General features: G+C 42.3%; 1 protein-coding gene across 1 annotated transcript in view; it reads right to left on the minus strand.

Moving 5' to 3' along the window:
* The window catches only part of mtus2a (microtubule associated tumor suppressor candidate 2a), a 55,578-nt gene extending 46,742 nt beyond the window's left edge, over positions 1 to 8,836 (minus strand). Inside the window, exon 1 of the mRNA XM_061752428.1 lies at positions 8,547 to 8,836. The gene's annotated coding sequence lies outside the window, so the exon portion shown is untranslated. The remainder of the gene's footprint in view (positions 1 to 8,546) is intronic.

The raw sequence follows: 8,836 nt of genomic DNA on the forward strand, positions 1-8,836 counted from the left end.
TAAATCCATAGGTTAATTGTACTTTCTGCCATGTAGTGGAAGAGCATTTAATTGTTCTGCCTGTCACGATACATCACTAGCATTGATAGATGAAAAAAGATACATTATTTTTAGTAAATAAATGATAATGTTATGGCCAATTAAGTGAAATTGGATAATTTCCCAAAGCACGCTGCCTTCAACAATGATTCTGATTCACATAGGTTGCTGTTCAGAAAAGCCCATCGTTCCGCACAAAGTCAACCACTACCTGCATGTTCTCACACACACATGAACACATGCTTTCTCCCAATGCCTTTGTTGTGGGTCCAGTAGCACATGTGGATATTACAGAAGCCATTTGTCTTTGGCAGTTTGCTTTATTGCTCTCCTACCCCCAATGGAGAGCGGACAGGTTCTACACAGTGTGGTCCCTTAGGTGAATCCCCCCTGCCCCCTTCACACACATACACACACTTAGGCTCACACTCCTGTCGCATCTCCTCTTTTTCATCCACACTCTCAGCGTGTGAATTCCAGGAGAGTGAGGCGGAAGCAAGAGAGAGGACACAAATGGCGAGCGTCGACATGAGCATACCCATAATTAATGGCTGTGGAGTGGTCACACATGACATAATAAGATTTAGTGCTGCGCTTACATAAAAATGCAATGTAGCAGTTATCCCTCGACATGAACAGCCTCTCCTCTGCTACTGCACAAACAGTACAGTACACTGTATTTGTGTGCTTGTAATTAATCTCTAATGAAGCCCTTTTCATCTATGCGTATTTTTAGACCCTTTCCCATGGCTCGATGGTGTGTGAAATGTGTGTGTTACTTTGACAGTACGGAAACCAATTGACTCTAATAGAATTCTACACAACAAAACATGCTTGTCTTGTTATCAAATATCCAAAGTAGAAATTCCCTCTTCATACTCATTGACTTTTTTTCATGTTCTTAGAATCCACCAGTAGGATAAAGCTTAGTGAGAACATTCATTGAGGAATAAGCTAGGCTTAATCATGCAGCCATTCTCCTCCAGTTGTCTCTTTCAGTCCTGCTAAACAACAGAAAGATAAGCTTGAACAAGACATTATAGAGACCTGAAAGTGTACCTATGACTTTTGTGGATGTGAAATAAGCTATCCGGGCAATGCATTGGGTTGAAGTGAACTTCAAAATTGAAAGGCCTCAAAAATCGTACAATTTAAAACTGTCTAAAAGTCATTATTATTTCAAAGGAAGGATCAGCTTCAAAGGGTGTTGAGAGAAGAATGTTTATAGCGAACAACAATATACACCAGAGGTTACTTGAAGTATGTAGAGTCAAATGCAAAGCAGTAGACTGTAGGGTGTCCTAATGGGGATTCCGTCATTACATAGTATTTCACTACCACGCCAGCCAGAGATGATTTGTTGAGCCTCCGACTGACTACCACCTGAGCCATGTGAATGACGGAGCATAATGAAGATATATTGAAAAGGCGGAAGAGATGGTGACATACGCAGCTAACATTAGCTACTAGTGCGAGTTGCGACCTAAACAGTGACGGTGAATGTTTCAAAAAAATGAGGAGCATCTGTGACATGACTTTCATTCATCAATGAAGACACTGTTGAACAAGCAATATGTCTTAGCAAAGTAATAGTAGTAAATGTATTTTTTGAACAGCTAAGCATGTTCAAGTGTTACTTTAAACATTGTGTTATAAAGGTTTTATGATGGCCACAGTTAAAAACAGTTTGACTCAGGTGGTAGAAGAGTGTGTTGGTCTCCTAATCTGAAGGTTGTAGGTTCAGTTGTTTTTGTTATCCGTAAATGAATGAGTAGACATTGTTAAAGTGTTGTGTACCTTGAAGGTAGAAAAGTTCAATACAAGTGAAAGCGTGGTTTCCATTCACTCCATAGTTTTTAAACATTGACATTTTACCAGTCGTACCCTTGACCTCGCATTGTCTAAAACTGATCGTTTTTCTTATCGAAAATCTGGGACATTAGGTTATTCTGTACATAGTAGAAAACTTCATTTCTAAAATAGAATCCCTCCTCAACTACATGTTTTAACATGATAATACAGAGTTAATGAGGGAGGCTAACATAATCAATCCCATTTTCTTCCATAAAGAAACCCCAATAATACACCCTCTCCCCTGTCTTCCTCTCTCCTTCCCCTCACACATACATTCTGATGCTTTTTGTACCCCAGGGAAATTCGTTTGTCATCACAAGGCAGGCTCTAACAGGATTTGGGGTGAGAGTAGGTGTTCATACCTTGACGAATGAGGAGAAAGTGGAAATCGGATCATCTGCAATAAAAGCTGATTTATTTCCACATTTCTCACAGGCGGGCAATGTTGGCTAGCTGCTCAGAATGCATCAGAAAATACTCATAGACCAGTAACAGGCTTTATTTGCCCAAGTGAGCTGAAGGTTTGCCATTTCTTGCTCATGTACATGCAGGCGCTCTCACAAAAGGTTTGACTCTGCCATTTACGCGTCTGCTAAAAATAGCGCACTCATTAACACAATCAACACCTCTAAAAAGGTAAAACTATGAAGGATACATGCCGTTAAATCAACACGTGCACAGTTTGTCGAGACACCACCTACGCTCTCACTTGGTGACCAGCGAGAAAGGAGACAAAGAAGAAAAGAACCAATTTTACAGTGTGCACACAAACACCCTTTTGATAAACAAGTCCTTATCCTTGATTGTTTTGTGACGTATTGCTTTTACCAAGTGCGGCAATTCATTCTGCTATACACCATGCGAGGATGGACGGGGTTTGGTTGCATAAATGGGAAAAATAACAAAGCCAAAAAAAGATGGGCAAATTAAAGCAAAAATAGAATGCAGTACGTGAGCTGATTTGTCAGGTTTGTGTTCATGGATTTATTGAGCCCTACAGACCATCATACAGACAGACCTAAAGCCCGACAGGGGTGTCATGGGGAGAAGTTGTCTGTTCATGCATGGTGGCTCGGCATTGTTATTAGCAAAGCCCCTCCACCCCCGTAGGAAAACCATTAACTCTCACATGGCTCTCAGAGGCGACAAAGAAAAGGAGAGAGGAGTTAAAATGCAGCGCTGATTCAGACAAGGATGCCATAAATTCTGTTCAGGACTGTGAGGAAGTTAGCCTTTACCAAACGTACCAAACAGTCAGACATAAAGCAGGAAATGTGCAGACAGCGTGGATAAAGAGCACATAGACTCTCGAGCCAGATTCAGTAGTCTGACTCACGTTTATTATTCTTAGAAAATATCTAACTGTGAACCACAGGTGTTAAAGAGTGATATATATTTTTTTCTCTAGCCTTGTAATATGAAAGTGTGTGTATTCAATGAACAAGTGGCAATGTAGCACCAGGGAAGTGGGGGAAGGGAGAGCTGGCAAAGGATCAGTGAGAGGTGAAGGCAAACCAGAGAGTGAGCTGAAGGTTTTGGTGTAATGGTGGTAGAAAATAAAATATGGTAGTGGGTTGAACTGGCCGTCTAAAGAAAAGATGGTATGTGGGGAAGGTGCTGCAAGAGGTTGGCGCAAAGTCTTTCAGAGGAGCACTGCCCACTTATTGGGTAAGAAATCACAGCTGAGAAAACACCACTCGAGTAACATTTACATGACCACAGTCTATTAAGAACATGCATGTTTCTTTTGAGGCTGCACGGGGACCAAGTGATTAGGACCTCTGCATCCCATTTCAAAGGTTCGGGTTTCGAATCTCGGCTCCAGCCTTTTTTTGAAGTTTTGTGCGGCTACTCCTGCATTCCATCCATCCATCCAATTTATGTACCGCTTATCCTCACTGAGGTCGTTGACATGCTGGAGCCTATCCCAGCTATCTTCGGGCGAGAGGCGGGGTACACCCTGAGCTGGTCGCCAGCCAATCGCAGGGCACATAGACACAAACAGCCATTCATACTCACATTCACATTCACACCTACGGGCAATTTAGAGTCTTCAATCAACCTACCACACATGTTTAACCCCGGTCCTCAGAACTGTGAGGCAGATGCTCTAACCAGTCGTCCACCGCGCCTCCTAGTTCATCCATTTTGTCACTATTCAGGCATTATTCTTGCAGAGAAGGTCACAATGTTAAGAAAAGCGGAAAAAAATATTTTAAACACTTTCATCTACACCAAAATGGTGTGTCCCTACCGACCCTGTTTGATAGAAATAGAAACTAACAAGCAGATGAGGTTAGGATTGACACAGAAACTGATTGTTTTTCAAGGTTTGGTGCTAAGGATAACATGATTTTAACAAATGGGGCTCTATTTTTGTAGACAGCGCATCTGTGGTGGAACCTGGCAGTGACAATTTGGTGGCAGAAAGTCGATCTAAATTTACACCCGCTCAGAGCACATCTAACTGCCGGCGCAGGCTAGACAGCTGGTCTAATAACATTTTGGTGAATTTGATCAGGGCACAGGCAGACTGTTTCTGAGCTCCGCGGACATTATTTAAGTCACCAGCAGTTATCACTAGACTTTACGCCGATCTGATCGGTGTTATCGGTATCGGCTGATAATTAGCATTTTATGCTGATCGGCTGATCGGCTTTCATGTCATAATTCGCTGATCCGATCAATAAGGTCATCGATCGGCTGCACACAAGATATTAAACTCCGCGTCTTCGTCGCGTATGAATCCAAAATAGTTTATTTTTAGCCTTGTCGTGTGTCTTGTTGTGCAGTACTGTAACTATATGAGGGCCAATAAAGTTTTTTCAATCTTGTCGGTGAAAAAACACGTCGTCAGTGTGGGACTATTTTGCGGTGTCTCAGAGAAACAACACGTAAGTTATTTGCAGTCTGTGCACAACTGAAGTACGTCGTGGGGAACAACATCTAAATGCAACAAAAATACAACAACAAAAGAAAAGTCAAACGGACTCGAACTCTGGACAACACCCGTCCATATAGATGGGACAGTGAGAAAGTTAGAGTAAGCATGTCATTAACAGTATTTATTAAAGTGATTTAATTGCAATAAAGTAATTTAATTACAGTAAGTTAGCACCCATTATTTCTGTCATTTTGTAATGTTGATTTGACCTAAGCTAATGTCAGTGGGCGGCACGGTGGCCGACTGGTTAGAGCGTCAGCCTCACAGTTCTGAGGCCCCGCCTGTGTGGAGTTTGCATGTTCTCCCCGTGCCTGCGTGGGTTTTCCCCGGGCACTCCGGTTTCCTCCCACATCACGAAACATACATTCATTGGAGACTCTAAATTGCCCGTAGGTGTGACTGTGAGTGCGAATGTTTGTTTGTTTGTATGTGCCCTGCGATTGGCTGGCAACCAGTTCATGGTGTACCCCGCCTCCTGCCCGATGATGGCTGTGATAGGCTCCAGCACGCCCGCGACCCTAGTGAGGAGAAGCGGCTCAGAAAATTGATGGATGGATAATGTCAGTGGCCAATCCTTGAATGCCCCCCCTAGAGGTCATTTCACTTTTGTCTAAAATGCTTGAGAATAATTTGAGCTGGGACGGCTCCAGCACACCTGCAACCCTTGTGAGGATAAGTTGTACAGAAAATGAATGGATGGATGGATACAGTATACAGTACACAAGTATATACAATAAATGAACAAGTCATGTAAATAGACACATTGCTCCATCTTGTGATCGGATCGGTGATCGGTTATCGTTTTTTAAAAACTTGCTGATCGGTGATCAGCCCCAAAAATCCTGATTGTGTAAAGCCTAGTTATCACCAACTACTTCTTTATTTAATAAGGGTAACATTGTCTGTTGGCACTCCGGCCAAGAGCAGGGACAATGTTCCACTCACGCACCAATGTAGTGCGTGTACATGTACATGTAGTTCTCTACCGCACAGAGATGTCTCCGTTGAGACTGTCATTGCAACACACTTAAATGGAATGAGAGGAGCCACTTTGATTGGCGGCAAATGAAGTCTGCTGTAGTCACTCCCACAGTGGCGCAGTCCGCCCACTCTCAGATCCGCGGGGCTACGCTGGTCTACGAAATTACCAACACCGGTCTAGCCTATCCGGTGCAAAGATGCACTGCTTGCTGCGCTGGATTTATGCTGTTTACAAAAATAGGACCCAAGAAGTTAACACATGTAGAGTCGGTGTTACAATTCGTGGACTTCAAGTTTTCCAAAGAGACTGCAGGTTTTTTGCTCACTTTTACTTCTTTTTTTTGTATAGAAAATTAGGCATGTGTGCTCACTTCTTCAGCTGACACACACACACACACACACACGTGCACACAAACGCGTGCAAACACATACGCACCATGTTCGGTGTAAACAGCATGCATGTGCATGTGTGTATTTATGTATACTGTGTGAGAGAACAAGAGGCAGTGGAGGCGTGCCTCTCGGTGTTCAACCTGCTCATGCAATGTCCTGCCTGTGACTGTGGGGAGGAGCTCACGCAAGCCACCTTCCAGACAAAGGCAGTATGGAGTGTGTGCATGCTTGTGTGTTTGTACCTCAGACACACACACACAAAATGCGTCTTTTTACGGTTCGGAAAGTAATTAAAGCCCTTTTTGTTATTTCAAACCCATTTACAAATAATGCTGACGCGCATTTGAATCCACGACATAATAAACACTGCAGTACTGAATATTTTCCCTTATTTTTGTCAAAGCAAGCTAAAAAAGCGTCGCCACTAAATGACAAACAACACAATAGAACGAGAAAAAAATCTAAACATTATCTTTCTACTAAGGAGTGTTAGGGCCAAATTGAAAGTAAACAAAAAACAAGTAAAAAGGTCATCTGAGAATATTGTTGAAATTATAAGATTAAGTGAAAATATTACATGAAAGAAGTCATAATTTTTATGGGGGGGGGGGGAATGCTTAATTTGACCAGAATAATGTAGTAATATGATAAACATAAAGTTAAAATATATTGAGACTAATGCTGTAATATTACGATAATTTTAGTTCTTAATTTAGTAATTAATAACCTAATTTGTATGGTGGGTCTCTTCAGTTGGTCCTAGATTACTGAATTTGTGTGTGTTTTGACATTCACTCATTAAAACTATAATTTTTTACAAACATCTTTCTCATAATATTATAACATTGGAAACTTTTTTTTTTTTTTTTACCAATATTACAACTTTATTTTACTTGGAACTTTTCCAAAAAAATATTCTTTTTTTCTCTTCCATGTGACCTAATACTCTTTCCTCTAGACCTTAGGTTAGTCTCTATTTTCCCCTTACGTCTCCTCCTCCTCTTCCCCCTTGTTCTGTCCCATAAATTGACCTTGTAAGTCACACCAATGTGCAACATTCAACATGCCTCACATACACACACACGTACACACGCATATCATAATCCAAGCTGCTGAGCTACAGAACTCAAAGGCACACACTTCCTACCCCCCTGGTGACTTCACTGGCAGAGATCTACTGAATTGATCGTTGTTTAGACATTGCAGAGGTCAGATGTAATGAATCAATCACGCATGCATCAGCATCCCCAGCAGCGCAAGCCAAGGCCACAGGCGACCAGACTGATGTAGTGTCAAATCATTCATCAACGTGCTGTGCAGATATTGGCAAGAATAAACAAATGGCAAGGCTCTCAATGTGGGTTCCATTAACAGCATGGAGTTCAGATAAAACCCAAAACACACTTCCCATGTAATTTTAGGAATTGTTTGGCTCAGATGTTAAATCAAAAGCGCTAACGAACACATGAGTGGCCTCTGTTGTGCACGCATGCAGTTCAAGGACAACCTGGCCGTCAGGCAACACTCAATCAGGACAAGAGACGGCCGGTTGTGGACGACGTGTCCTCAGTGTACTCACCTTTAGTTGGACCACCCCCTCCCTTTCTCTCCACATCTCCATATTAACCTCATACACATTTCATGCAAATGACTGCAAAAAGTAACTAAAAACGGCTTTGTACATCTGCACTTGTTTATAGGAAAGCCCCATGAATGACTTAAGAGATCTAGATTTTGTGGACCAAAATAGAAAGATTTTCCCAAAAGAGAGCTGCATTATTCATGCTTGATGTATCTGACTTGTAAAACTCTTCATCTGGAAGGAGTTAAGTCGGCACCACAGTGTGTCAAATCTGCTCTTTTCACATTTAAATTTTACATTTAAATTTCAACAAACCAGGCCCTTTGTTTATATGTCCACAATGATGTCAGAGATCCCACTTTGTGATGTCAGAGATCCCACTTTGTAATATCCCACAACCCCCCCCCCCGGTGTTATTCATCCCTGTGTGCAGTATGTCATCACAGGAGTTCGACCTAAAGCTCAGATAATCTACGCGTGATCATTAGAGACTTGACCTGCTGCATCCATCACAGCAGCGCGATCTTTGCCATCTGACCTCACGTCGCTCCACTTTGCAGTCCGGTCTGCAGCCCAAGTTGTACATATAAGCACAAATAAACCCCTCGCCCCTTCATATGAGAAATAAAAATGAACAAAAATCCGTGTTCATAAATGTAAATTAGTCAGCGACATGGCACAGATGCAATGAAAAAAAAAAATCAAAGCAAACCTACTACTTCACAGTAATTGAGAAGATATTCACAGCCTTACCGTCATATGCGCTGCCGCCAGAAACACGCGTGCCTCGCACTCTCCCTCTTTCTGGATTAAATGGTGCGAATAGAGAGGAAGAGAGATGCTGCGGACAGGAGGAGGAGGAGGAGGAAGATCTGATGATGCTGATGCTGCAGCCACTCCTGGCAGTGTACCAGATTTTGTCGCTGCACCACAGCTCCCCCTGCCGGATCTTGTCGAGGCTGAACAGAAATCTACTCCAGCGTTTCCCAAATTTGAGTGAGCCAAGGCATATATTTTCCACACCCGCAAGCCTGTTCCTGAAA

This window comes from Phyllopteryx taeniolatus, chromosome 17 (assembly GCF_024500385.1).
Source record: "Phyllopteryx taeniolatus isolate TA_2022b chromosome 17, UOR_Ptae_1.2, whole genome shotgun sequence".
NCBI classification, from domain to species: Eukaryota; Metazoa; Chordata; class Actinopteri; order Syngnathiformes; family Syngnathidae; genus Phyllopteryx; species Phyllopteryx taeniolatus.